This window comes from Aedes albopictus, chromosome 3 (assembly GCF_035046485.1).
Source record: "Aedes albopictus strain Foshan chromosome 3, AalbF5, whole genome shotgun sequence".
NCBI classification, from domain to species: Eukaryota; Metazoa; Arthropoda; class Insecta; order Diptera; family Culicidae; genus Aedes; species Aedes albopictus.
The window spans coordinates 444,767,935-444,781,345 of NC_085138.1; the positions used below are offsets into that span (position 1 = coordinate 444,767,935).

A 13,411-nucleotide genomic window follows, 5' to 3' on the forward strand; every position below is an offset into this window, starting at 1 on the left:
AGGATTTTTCAGGATGGTTTTCAAAATTGATCTTTCGATGAGTTATAAGAAATCTTTTTCTCAAAGAATTTCTAATGGAACTATGGAATTATGAGAGGATTTCTGAAAAAAAAAATCAGGGGGAAATTGTGGTGTTCATTGAATAAATTTCTGAAAACTAGCTAGGACAAATATCTGAAAGAATATCATTAGGAGTTCATCTGAGATACCCACAGAAACTTCTTCTGGTTACTTCTGAGATTTCTCCAGGAATTCTTCTTCGGATTCCTCTAAATCCTTCCGTGATTTCTGAAGAAATTTCTCACAGGATTCTTTCAGGAGTTTCTTCTGAGTCTCCGAGAGGTCCCATATGGGATTCTTAGGGGAGTTTTTCCTGAATTTCTCCACGAGCTTCTTTTGGGATCACCTTTCGAGATTCCGCCAGGAATTCTGTCTGATTCGAGATTTCTTTATGTTTTTCTTCTTCTAAGATTCATCCAGTTGTTTTTGGAATGTATTTACACTTTTTAGGGATTCCTGTAGAAATGTAATCCTAGAAAGAGCCAATGGAAGATGCCATTAAGAAAATCCCGGAAGAGTTTCGTACAAAACAGATGAAATTCTTCAAAAGATTGTAAGGAACTCATGGAAGAATTCCATGCGGAACTCCTAAAGTATAATTAATATAATTACACTGTGTCCAATAAGTTCTCATACAAAATCAAATTGAGTTAATTTTACATCTGAATTAAGGATTTTCAAAGTTAAGTTATTTATCAAAAGGCCAACTAAGAACTGACCAAATAGAGCATATGTTTTGAAATTAACTGTCCTTTATCCTTCTCTGCTGGCCGCTTATGTGTGGTAAGTCCATTTCAGCTGGCACGCACGCCATATAAATGATATTTCGTCCCATATTACTCGTTAATAGTTTTAAGTTGAAACAAATTAGGTTCCTGTCCTCACCATTGCTAGTAGCAAGTATGACCAGAAGAAAAAAAAAATTAGATTCTGTATTGGTGAATAACGAAGCCATTTTATTTTGTACAAAATAAAACGTAAATTAAACAAAAATGTCCATTTATGTGTTTTAATGAGATTTATTGTTTTAAGAATCATGGCTGCATTTTTTTCACACTATTTTCACTTCTAAAACATGCTTGTATCTCTATTGTGGTCAGTTTTGTCCAAAATTAACGTTTTACGATGTTTATCTTTAATAATAGCGGTCATTTTCAAGAAAATTAGCCCAAGTTGAGCTTACTTGCCAATTTCTTACCATATCATGACTTAAATTGAATTGTTTTAGCCTTATTATATTCATTTGGTACAATACTTGGGATAAAACACAAAATTTAGCCCTATGGAATTTATTTAGTAACCGTAGAAAAAAAACTTTTCGAACATTTTTCTTGCGTGCCGGAGCAAACAGGTTTCAGAAAACGGAAGTGAACTGCTAGGCTTATAAAAACATATAGAAAATAACGTTATTCGAAACCGTATGCTTTATTTAATCAGTACTATGTGGCCCTTCAATACATGCATTCATTTTGAAAATATGTATCACAGATGTGAAATAAAATTATATTTTCTAAATTTGTATTTTGTATGAGAACTTACTGGACATGGTGTAGAGTATAAGAATTTACATGAAAAACATCCTGAAGGAATTTCGTAATAAACTGAATGAGAAACATTTGGGAATATTCAACAGATATGCTGGAATTCTACGAAACACTCGTTATTTTCGTAAGGTATACCGGGAGGAAAACCGAAACAAGATGTTGGAGGAATCCAATGCACTAGTAGTTCTTAGAGGAATTCAAGAAAGACTTCTAGGTTGAATTCCAGAAAGAAATCCTAGAAGAATTGCTTCCAGAAGATGGAAGCATCTCGGATGGTATCCTAAAAGGAATTCTTGAAACAATCTAGAAAGCAGTTTCTGAAGGAAATCCGAAGAATACCTTGAAGCAATTCCAAAATGATTTATTTTTATTTCTTTATGTTTGTGAATTTGAGCATGCTGCAAATTTTTCATAGGTAAGAATTTCTGGAGAAATTCCGAAAGATCTTCAGGAAAAATCCCGAAAGAACTTTTGGAAGAATCCTGGAAGAAATCATAGGTAAAATTCAGGCAAGAATCCCGGAGTGATCTTCTGTTGTAATACCAGAAAAAAAATCTGATCTATGGAAGGAAACCGTAAAGGGACTTCTGAAGGAACCATAGCAGGGGTTCATGGAGGAGTTCTAAGATAATTCCTGGAGAAATAGCAAAAATACTTTTTTGAGAAATCTCAGAAGGAACTCCTGGAGGAATCCGCGAAGGAACTTTTGGCTGAATCTAGGAATGAACTTACAGAGGAATCCCAGATGGAGATTCTGGAGAAATCTCAGAAGAAGGACTTCCAGAAGGAAATTATTGTGCAGTTTTAGTAGGAACTTTTGGAGAAATTCTTGTAGGAACTTTTCACGGAAGAGGAATTCTCAAGAGGGGAAATTTCAAAAAGAGCTGTTTGAGGAATCTTAGAATAAACTTCTAAAGGAATCATTATGGGCATCACAGAAGCAAATCCTAGAGTAATCCCAATAGGAGATTTTTTTTTAAAAGAGGAATCCCAAATAAAAATCCTGGAGAAATCTCAAAAGGAGGAATTCTTAAAATGGGGAATCCTGAAGGAATTTCTTGGGGAGTTTCACAAGGTACTTCTGGAGGAATATCAAAAGGATCTCCTCCTGGAGAAAATATCCGAGAAACCACTGACAGAATTCCTGAAGAAATTCCAGAAAGAATTCTTGAAAGAATCACAGAAGCAACTCCTGGAGGAACACCACCAGCAAGTCATAAAATAAAGGACTCCGTGAATTCAATCCCATTACCCGTGCAAAGTCGACGGAAATGTTTAAGTTAAAATCGTAAATAGGGCCCTGCACTGTTTTGATTTTGTATGGGGTTTGAAGTTTCCACGTTGTCGTTGTTTACAAAATTTCTGTAAGAGTGAAAGAGAAGGAGAGAATTTCGTGCAGTACCCTATTACAAGGTCGCGAAACGACAAAGAATTAAAAGATATAAGCATAGCTACCGCAGCATGCTCTAAACGATTCACCATTTTCAGTTGACAATGACGGAATAACTGTCTTTAGACAAAATGTTTTATAATATTTCAATGTGAAATGAAAGTTTTACTAAAAACACATTGCTTAACTACAAAAGTACTGAATACTGTGGAACTGTGTTCGATGATTCCTTTTAGCACGTACAAAGTTGCACAATTCTGCACAAACAATTACGACATAAAGCTATGTTTCCTTCCTTTTGAAAGGAATTTCTCTTAGGATTTCTTCTGAGATTCCTCCATGTATTCCTTCACGGATTCTTTAAGAAGTTTTTTTTTCTGGGACACCTATGAGGAAATCATGAAAAATTTTCCTATGTAATCTTTTGCAACTCCTTATAAGATTTCTTCAAGATTTTTTCTAAGATTCCTCTTAGTTGTCCCGTACTATTCCGCTTGGTTATCTCTTGCAATTCGATTAGAACAAAGAATTTCTGATCCTTGGGATTTCTCCTGGAGTTCCTTCTGCGAATTTTCAAAAGTTTCTTGTGAGATTAACTAAAATATCCCTTTTATTGCGAGATGAATCAGCCGAGGGCTGAAAATCTCGATAATAAAGAAAAATATTAATAATAATAATAATAATCCCTTTTATTGCTGCAGGAATTTCACCAAGAATCAAAATTTATTTAGGAACTCATTCTGGGTAAAGACTAAAAGATCATCTTGAAATTCCTATAAAAGTTGCTTTTGAAATTCACTAAAATGTTCCTTTTGAAATCCGAGGTTTTCTTCAGAATGTTCTGTGGTATTTTTTTTTTATTTTTTTTTTGCAGGTATTCCCGCAGAAATTTTCCCTGGGATTCCCCCAAAAGTTTTTCTGGAGTTTCATCAGCAGTTACTTCTAGGATTTTTCAAGAAGTTCATTCTGCCATTCTTCTAGGAAACTGCTTTGGTATACCTGTAGAAGTTTCTTCTGGGGCTTCAATTATGAATTGATGGATTCATTCTAGAATCCTCCAAGAGTTTCTCCAAGGAATCCTCTTGGAGTTTATTCTTGGAATCCATATGGAGTTGCTTCTGGCAATCCTCCTGGAACTGCTTCTGGGAACATTAGGGAGTTGCTCCTGAGAATTTTTCTGAACTTCCCGGAGTACTCAAAGGGTTTCTTCGAGGAACCCAAATCTGTAAATTACTACATATCTACATATCTTTCAGTTCTTTTTAATTCATTCAAAAGTTCCTGGTGTTCCTTATGGAAATTTTTCAGGAGTTATTTCTGGGAACCCTCCAGAAGTTTTTTTTTTAACCTTTCAGGAGTTGTGGAAATCTTTCAAGCGTTTTTTTCTGGAATAGACTATAGAATACTCCAGGAGCACTCATCTGAGAATCCTCCAGAAGAACTTTTCACATATTCTTCCATTTTTTTTTCTGAAAATTCTGTAGAACTTCCTTTGAGGAGCTCTCCTGGAAATCTTTCAAGAGTTATACCTGGGAATCCTGAAAAAATCCTATGAATCATCCTAGAGTTTGTTATAAGAATTCAGAAGTTCCTCCTTGCAGGAGTTCTTTCTGGAAGAAAATTCTAGGAATTATAGGAGTTCCTTAATGGAATCTTCAGGAACTGCTTGTTAGGATTCCTTCAGGAGTTTCATCCTGGAATCTCAAAGGTGATCTTGAAGAAATTCCAATATCGAATTCCTAGATACCAGACTTAGCTCCCGTAGGAATTTCGAAAAGAACTTTTGATAGATTTCCTGCAAAAATCCCCAAAAAGAGTTCTAGGAGCAGGAATTACTGAAAATATCCAGGATATCATTTCTTGAGTAGTCGACAAATGACACTTCTGGAGCAATCCGCAAAGCAAATGTCTGAATCTACTGAAAGTACATTTTTGGTGTTATTTAAAGAATAAGGTCCTGGAGAATCTCTAGATGGAATTTCTGAAAAAATCCTCAGAACGATTTCCTGGAGGAATCCTCAGTTGGAGGTTTTGGAGAAACCCTTACCATGAAATCCTGAAGGAAGCCACTTTTTGCCTGTTACCAATGACATCAGTAGGTCGGCTCCAGAGGCACGTTCTCCTCCATTTAAGAAATTTGTGCCAATGACATTCTCGTATATAAAATCTGTTTTTCATACTTTCATAGCTAGGGTTACAAAAGTATTTTTTTATAAGGCTCTAACGTCATTCATACAGCAGGAATCTTCAGCTCGTACACCGCGGTGCACTTGATACACCGCAAAGCCAAAGTGTCCAATTCACAGTATAATTTATGTAAATTGAAGACTTTTTTGGCTATCCCGAAATATGTCTTCAATGGGTCTTGCCTGAAATCATTCAAATATAAAAAAAATCACCAACACATCAAACATCTTTCAAATTACTGACAATGTACTTTCGAAATCTTCGCTGAGATATTAGCAATTCTGATGACGGAGGTTTTTTTATCATCTCTTATTATACCTAAATTCAGTCACCTAGAGCTCATTTTAGAAGCTGAACCTGAGAATATGGTATGTATACGAAAAACTTGTGCGGCTAGACCAGTTCTGCAAGAAAGTCACGGAAAACCCCAATTTTTTTTCGAATATTTGAGGTAAATGTCACGGACTACCTTCGAAAAATGCCAATGATATTGACGGTAAATATCATTTTTTATTTTTCAAAGGTAGTCCGTGACATTTACATTAAATTTTCGAAAAAATAGCGGTTTTTCCGTGACTTTCTCGCAGAACTGGTCTACCCGCACAAGTTTTTCATATACCACACTCTCAGGTTCAGCTTCTAAAAAGAGCTGTAGGTGGTTGAATTTAGGTATGACGAAATGACATTTGCAGCTCTGCTTAGAATACTAGAGGAGATAAAGCGATGATCTCACAAGTAAATACCAAGAATCTTTATAAAATTTGTGATTTTATATAATAAAACCATTAGAAAGAGTCGCGTAAATTTTATGGGACGTATCAAGCAGGCATCTTCAGATTTAAATAAGTAAATGTTGCCCATTAGTAGCATTATAAATTAAGATCTGTGCCATCAGTCGAAGATATTAACATTTTAAGTAAACGAGCTTTTTTGTACGTGATTATGATGTTAAGAGTCTGGATTAGTTGGTCGAGCACTCGAATAGCGATGTACTGTCAATTACTTTAAACCAAGTGTTTGGCTTATCTTTCATTTTCGCTGTTCCAGCACATACTGACGACGCGACGGTGAATCAGAGTCATTCGTTTCACACGCTGATTGTCGCAAATCGACATAAATTTGCATACATAGTTTCGGTTGTGGAACAGCTTTGTTTTTATTTTGGAGCACGTTTTCGTAAGTGTGCTGAAGTGAAAGTAAAAATCAAATATTTGCATTTGAGAAATATTACCTCGTAAAGATCATTAAGGATGCAGAAACATCATTTATTGGCAAATGTGGTAGAGAATTCGTTAGTAGTTTGTTGGCTTCATAGCTTTTCTGAAAGTTTTATTAGGGAATTACTCATTACCACGCATTGGTAGGTGAAATATTCTACATATGTTTTACCCGTCTGTTTATCTAATGAAGAGTAATTGACAATGCAACAAGACTAAAAAATGAGGTAATTATGGTTCATCATTATTAAAATATTGAACTGTTCGATTGAGCACAAAAAACTGTAATATATTCGATTTCATACAGATGGCTCACAAACGGCTCGTACTAAATTGCACTTTCTACGATTTTCCCAACTGATCGGACCGTTTTTAAATCAAACGATTAATTACCACCAGTTTGGCAAACAGATCTAAAATTCCTTCAGCCGAAAAAAAAAATCGGCATTGGCTTTCATTCGGCTCGCAGCGCCACAGCATGGTTCATTCCATTAACATTGGAGTCGCCGCGTAAAAGAAAAACGCAGCTATAATAGTGAAAGAAGTGAAATGATTGGACACACCGAACTTGTGCACCGTTTGCCACCGTGAAGTTTTTTTTACCTATGATGAGGGAACGGGTGGTGAGGAAAAAAGAAAATTTACCAATCCGAAAGTGATCTTTACCGTTAATAACAGACAGCAATGGCAGTTTGGACGGGAAGTAGTCCACTTGTTTTTTTTGTCAAATCCGGTGGTTTTAGTGTAAGTAGGGTTTCCCTGGAAACGGCCGTTTATTTAGAAAACAACAAAATTACGCACAATGCGCGTCACGTCTACTGCTGATAAGCGATTTTTTTTGCCGCACTCACTTCGCGTCTTCCTCGTTTGAAGGTTATTATCGCGTCTAATCGAGTTAGCCTTGCCTCTGTTCACTTCAAAACTCACAAAGCCGTTTGATTATCGCACGCTCTCACTTTGTGTGCATATCTAGCCTACTGCGACGGGAGACGATGACGAGAGGTCGATTGTTTAAGCAATTTGTTAGCACATCAAAAGCTTCACATTTTCGTTCGACAGTGTAAACACTACCTCCTGTTGGCGATGCTTGCTGCTTTAGTTCACTACGATGATGGTCTTCCCGCTTGGCTACCGAGATTCGCTGCTTGCATACCGTTGCAGTTGACGTGACAACTTTCCCGCATCGTCGCACATTCAATGCATATTAGGGGGGCTATACGACCCCCTTTCACCCACTATTTCCGGCGCACCTTCACCTTTCACCGCACACGTCTCGCCGAGCCACGAACCGAATCACGTTTCAGACACACCATCAGCCAATGACTCTTTGCACTACTGTAGGAGATATCACATCATGATCCACTCGCTCATTCAGAGTACGGTTAGGTCACAAACTCGATTCGCATGCACTTCTATCAACCCTGTCAGGTACCGTATACTAGACACTAGGGCTCAGGGCAAGAGCAAAAAAAAACCGGGAAGACCGACGACCCGCTAGTTGTAACACATAAAAACTTGGAATGCTACCGCGCCGTTTGCGACTCCCATGAAGGTACGAGCACACTAAACGCGATTCGCTAATCCGGTCCGGTCGAGAGCCACTTCGAAACTCGCATCGTTACCCAAAAGCTCGCAGAGATCACCTCGGAGAGACTCGCTCAACCTGCAAAAACAGACAAACAGACACGGGCCACAGCCAGGTCGTCGTAGTGTTGCGTCGTCGTTGTTGATGTCGTTGCTGGTGTAGGGCGACTCATACCAAGGCACTGACGACGGTACGGAGCGCTGCGCAGCTGTTTCGAAGTGACGATCATTGAGTGTAAAATTGTGTCCCAATATGGACTACATTCTGTAGGTAGGTAGGTAGGTGACTGAGTTCGAAGCTGTGTGTGCGAAGCGAAGAGGGGTCCTCTACAACACATCGAATCGAAGTAGCCCAAGTGGAAGAGCCTCTCAACGGCCACTGAGCACGTGAGGCGAGGTGACGCGCGCGCCTGCACGAGTAAGGCTGCGGCCAGAGTGGACGCGTCACGCGGCGCGACGCGGTGCGGCGCGTTTTTGACGTGGTTTCCAACGCGGCTTGATAGCCAGAGTGAACGCGGTGCAACGCGTCTGTTCGTAAAGTAAACTGAAAAGTTTTCATAATTTTCGTCACCTTTGCACATGAGTACATGTTATCTGATGAAAAATTTCCAAGAGATATGTGATTATTGTGCTCAACCTAAAATTAAAAATAAATCATTTATCTAAATTTACCCTCAAATGCTATTTACTTCAGATGATTCAGAAGAGATATACATTTGGGACAATGGTGATTCCCTAACCTCAAATCTACCCGTCCTACAGGTACAAATTTTGAAATTTTATGAACAAGTGAGCTTGTAGTCAGAGTTACCACAGGGTTGTATACGTAAAAAATGGCGCCCCTTGGTTTATTTTTAAACAGCAAGGCAATGGAACAAGTTTGTTAACTCAAAAATAGTGCATTTTTATTTTGAAACTATTTTTTAAGCTTACACCCTAGTAGAATACTTTGAGATAGTAAAATAAACGAGAGGGTATCAACCCTTTTTGTGCATGAAACATGGGTAGGGCTAATGTGAAAGCTCTGCTTGTAATGGGTGACAGAGATTTCGATTATTTCCGTTAAGTCTTTAGTCATAAATTTGAAGAAATTACTGATTTTGTTTCGCATAATAGGTGAAAAGTGAGGTTACGAGACGCCACCGTATAATAAACATGTGGTATAATTCATGTTAATATTTTTTATATTCACATTTGAATACATTTGAAAAACAATTTCGTAAAATTAACGTCATGGTTTGGTAAAAACGGACGAAATCCACACAAAAATACAAAATTCTCCGCGCAAACCGCGTGACTTCCGCATGTAAAACAGTGCATGCACTGTTTTGTCGTGCGTCGCGCGGCTAAACGCTTTCCGCTTCGCATCGTTCCGCGCGCACTCTGGCATGTTATGATTGTTTTCCTTGTATTCCAATGAACGGAGTTCTGCCGCGCGTCGACGCGCGACCTGTCAAATGCCGCATTGCACCGCGCCGCGCCGCGTGACGCGTCCACTCTGGCCGGCACCTAAAGAGCAACAGAGAGCTTCGAAAAAATTGAGCAAGTTGGCTTTGTTTTGTGTATTATTTTCGCAGTTTGCTTTGATGTGCATCAGAGGTGTTCAGGTTTCTGGTTTTCAAGAGCTGAGCGTGCGGCCAAGTAGTGTCGTTGTCCTGCCCAGCGGCATTTCCATATCTTAGAACGATAACCGCGCATCCGACATATGGTAAACGGGGGTTGAAGATGGTTGCGTTGAGATATCATTGTAGCTAGAAGGTAAAGCTAATTTAGTATTTCAACAGAATCCGTTTTGAATGTCTGTTGGCTTTTGGGTCGGTGGAGAACTGCTCGGTTAAAATTTCTAAATATTATACAATGTACAAACTTTGGATGCGCTTATCAGCTTAAAGGGTAATTGTTTCAAATTACCCTTTTGGTGCTTGAGCTGTACATACAGTAATATCTGATGCAATATGAACATGCACCGTGTTCATGGTGTGATTGTGCCATCCAATAGAACTGCAATTGAAGTAATAATCATAAATAGTGGATTGTCCAATTGAACACTTATGCTGTGTCGGGACCTACGCGGGAACAATCCTAAGTGTAAATATGTAAAAGAAAATCGGGTTAAGTACGGTTCCTTTGAATTCCACTAAGAATTTGCATCCTTTGACAGATACGTATTTCGACCTCAACACACTTCGAAAAAATCTTGTAATTTTGTGTCATATAAGTCCGACATATAAAAGCAACACATTTGACGCAAAATTGTGTGCGATCTTATTTTTACAGGAAACGGAAAATGTTTGACTCATGTAATTTTACCGCAACAGCTCAGCGCGTCGGCTGCTTGTATGTATACATGATTGAGAACTGTGCTATTTATAGCACCGAATATTGAAACAAAAAAAAAATACAAACGGTTCCATTCGGGAATCGAACTTCGATCCACAGAGTGTCAGTGTTCGATCTTACTCTCTCGGCTGACTCACCACGTTGAAGAGATGGCAGTCGAAGATGAACAACTTCTACCATAAACGAACTTGCCAGTTCGGCTGTCGCGTCGTCACTGCTGGCGTGTATGTATGTACTGAGACAGCCGTCATCGCAGCCAAGCAGACAAAGGCGCCTTCTGATTGACTGAGCGTGGCTGTTTTCGTTTACCACTGCATCGGCTGATGGCAACGGATTGTCATTTCCAAGTTTGTGGCTCAACCCGGTGTTAAATTTACGAGCGGTTTTCATGCTGTTTCACTTTCGTAATAAACAATTTTCCAATGCAGTCTGTAGTCTTCATCTGATTTTGTAAAGTGCTGTTTGACAGTTCAACATCAGTAAACATTATGTTTCTGTAATATATCATGTAAATTTATAGCATAGAGAACTAAATTATCAGTTCTGTGATTTAAAATTATGACTGGAAGAACTCAAACAATATAAACTTAATACGTACGTCACAAAAAGTGTAAAAATGTGGCACATTTATGTTTATGTCAAAGTTTTTTCAGGCAGTTCGATCAATTGTGTCACTATTAAAATTGAGATTTTTTTAGTGTGAACTGTAAGGTCGTCTTCAGTGTCTTGTACTTGACTCGTCTTGTACTTGTACAATACACTGAAGACGACCTTACAGTTGAGGTCGAAATACGTATCTGTCAAAGGATGCAAATTCTTAGTGGAATTCAAAGGAACCGTACTTAACCCGATTTTCTTTTATTTTCAGATATTCCCCTAACAAGCCCAGGTTAATCATCATAATCCTAAGTGTACCTTTATAGAAATATTTTGGTGAAATGTATTAAACCGAACATTGTGCAAGTACCATACAAATTTTCCGTTTTTCTCGCTAGCTAATTAGTTTCTTTTGGTGATTTAGTCATGAATCATGCTTCTCCGAAGAGTTTTGCAAACAAATGGAGACGCTTGGTTGTTGATGATGAAGCTACTCATTGCAAATAGCAAGGATGCATGAATGTTTGAGAATTGATCTCTTTGCGATGTAAAATACGATTGAAAAAAAAATCGACATTTTTCTAAGGATTTATGAAAATTGAGGAGGTTAGAAGATAAGGGGTGTAAATGACAAAATCTCACTTTCGAGCAAACGAGGCTCAAAGTTTATCGCCAATTTTTCATCCCATACAAAACATATGGAGTTTCCAAATCAACCCGTTATTGTTTCCGATATATTGTAAATTTTCCAATCATCGTAACTATAATCCTAAAAAGTTCTAAAAAGCTTGAGATCTGAAGATGGTCGCTAACAAATTTTCAAAGGTTAGAAAAGAGCTTTTCAATATATTGAATTTTTAGCAACAAAATTCATTTCATTTAGAAGATTTTGAGCCCTAGGCTAGTTCATCTCGGGACCCACACTTCACTTCCCTTCCGAAGGAAGAACTCACATTTTGCGAGTTTGTCGGGAGTGGGATTCGATAAGTATCAATGTATTCTTGATAAATGTTCAAAATTTCATGGTTTCCGAGATATGACAGTTCAAAAATTAGTTGTCTAAAAAATAGTGTTTCACGAGCACGGGTCTAACTTCGCGAAAGATTAATCAATCGAGCCCAAATTTGTACCAATGATGCACATATAACTTGACATATAATAGGTTGACAAGCAGTCAAAATTTGAGAATTTTTATGCTCTTTATGAAAAGTTACAAAATGTTGAACTTATATGTGAGAGAAAAAAAAGTTGCCTATCCCAAACATTTTGGCCACCCCCTATATATGTTTTTTTATTTGCATGATTTCTATTTTTTCATAGCCGCATTAGTCGAGACATAATATGGACTTTTGATATGAAAAAAAAAGTTTCTTATGAAATCGAAGTGTGCCGCGCGCGAGGAAGGACGCACAAAATTTTGCGTGCTGTGTTTAGGTCGTACTGCTGTCATATTTTTGAACCAATTTGGCCGATGGCCACTCAAAAAAATGCAATTGCAATAAATTTGTTTTAAAGTTAATATGAATGTATGGTCTTTGGAGTGTACGTTTGTGCCAGTTTGAAGCAAATTTTGCAATGGACTTGCAGCTTAGTAGTGCTACATGACTGTGCGAGAAGTTTTTTTTTGTACGGGTGTAATCCGGCTTCGGAAGTAACTGTTAGTTCCGAGGATGTCTGCCCGGAGGAGTGAATCGGGGGCTTCTTATTTTTTTATTTTGAACCATAAATAATGGCTGTCACTCACTGAGTGCAAGCGTAAATACGCGGGTAGTAGCTTGAAGATCCGAAACAAACTTCTAGGTAACTCACGTGGACCAGTCATTAGCTGATGGGCAGATGGGTATAGCAACTCGAGCAATAGCGAGCCAAAAGGGTTTTTGTGGTCTAACAGCAGTGTAACAAAGTTTTAATTTAGTGAGGTCAAGCTGTTTTATATAAATATAATTTCAGGTCTATTTCAGGTCAATTCAGGTAAATTAAAATTTAGCATTCTTTACTATTTTGTTTTGTATTACTAATTTGGTGAATTCGTTTTGATGTGCATTGCGAAGTTGTCTGCAAGTCGTAATAATTATTTGTACGTTTTCGATTCTATTCATCATATTTGTTTTATCATTACACTTCATTACACTTTTTTCGTTTCAGAGAGCGAGTAATGGCGCTTAAGCCTAGGCATAAGGGTCAGGACACAGAGTAAATACCTGTGTTCCATCCCAGGAAACCCAGTCAACCACTGATCGTATAAGATGTTGCATAAGATGATAAAGTGGAGGCGATATGCGTACATTTTACATGCGCTTAAATGGAAGCATGTACGCATATGGCCTCCATTTTATCATCTTATGCAACATCTTATAGGATTTCTGGTTGTCTGGGAACTGAGGACCAATGGGTGACATTAACTTTCTTAGCATCGTCACCCCCACCGATTTTCAAGGTTGCTTTCTCAAAGGCTGAGCGGTTGGTACGAGATGTCCCCACTCTATAGCTTT

At 38.1% G+C, this 13,411-nt stretch overlaps 1 protein-coding gene across 6 annotated transcripts in view; it reads right to left on the reverse strand.

Moving 5' to 3' along the window:
- Positions 1–13,411, reverse strand: part of LOC109407611 (echinoderm microtubule-associated protein-like 2) — an 82,106-nt gene that overhangs the window by 57,059 nt on the left and 11,636 nt on the right. The window contains exon 1 of one of the 6 annotated variants that reach the window (XM_019680741.3): positions 7,470–8,335. The exons of 2 other annotated variants lie outside the window; for them this stretch is intronic. The gene's annotated coding sequence lies outside the window, so the exon portion shown is untranslated. Of the gene's footprint in view, positions 1–7,001; positions 8,336–13,411 lie in introns of those variants that run through there. 3 more of the 6 variants (XM_062856671.1, XM_019680738.3, XM_019680739.3) reach the window with 3 other exon arrangements.